At 72.5% G+C, this 719-nt stretch overlaps 1 protein-coding gene across 1 annotated transcript in view; it reads right to left on the bottom strand.

The window, feature by feature from the left end:
- ZNF367 (zinc finger protein 367) overlaps positions 1-180 on the bottom strand; it is a 9,794-nt gene extending 9,614 nt beyond the window's left edge. Inside the window, exon 1 of the mRNA XM_019518223.1 lies at positions 1-180. The gene's annotated coding sequence lies outside the window, so the exon portion shown is untranslated.
- Positions 181-719: the final 539 nt, after the last annotated feature.

The following is a 719-nucleotide window of genomic DNA, read 5'->3' as shown; positions in this document are numbered from 1 at the left end:
GGCACTGCCCGGCCGCCTCAGCCGCTCATCGCCGCCGCGCTGCACAGTCAGCGGCAGGCGCGGGCCATAGCAGCAGGGACGGAGGAAAACGCCGCGCTGCTCTTCCGCGCGCCCGGCGCAGCCCAACCCGCCGCCGCGACCCCTGCCAGCCGCGGCCCCAGCTTTTCCCGCGTTACATTTCGCGCCTGGGCGGAACCAATCAGGGAAACGGCTGTTGCGTCACCGACGGACAGCCCGCCCGGCCAATCGACGGCTGGAAGCGAAGGACACCACGCCCCCGAAGGCAGGGCGCGGGGGCGGGGCTCGGCCTCGCCCTTGCCCAGCAATTGGCTGGCTCGCTCCATGGCTCACAGAATTCGAAACCGCTCGCAGGCCGCCCGCTGAGGAGCCGGGCCCTGGCCCTAGCCCCGCCCCCCTCCGCGCCCGGCGCGTGCTGATTGGGCCGCCGCAGGCAGGAGGCGGGTTCTGCGGAGGGGAGTGGGGCCGCCCCACTCGGTCGAATTTAGCGGGCCTTGTTGTTGTTTCGTGGCTGCGGCCAATGGGGGCGCGCGGGGGGCGGGGCACGGCTTCCCGCGCGCCTGCGGCGGTTGCGGTGTCTGGGCTGCCTCGGCATCACGTGGCCCATTTAAAGAGGGAGGGGTGGGGGGAAGGGAGGGAGTCTGCGGCGCCATTGCGGCGGGGGCGGGGGTTACCTCACGGCTTGTCTCGCTTTTGTTGGC

Source organism: Gavialis gangeticus, unplaced genomic scaffold (assembly GCF_001723915.1).
Source record: "Gavialis gangeticus isolate Ggan-Ray unplaced genomic scaffold, GavGan_comp1, whole genome shotgun sequence".
NCBI classification, from domain to species: domain Eukaryota; kingdom Metazoa; phylum Chordata; order Crocodylia; family Gavialidae; genus Gavialis; species Gavialis gangeticus.
Note: the sequence above shows the minus strand (reverse complement) of the source record. Positions and strands in the feature narration are given on the sequence as shown.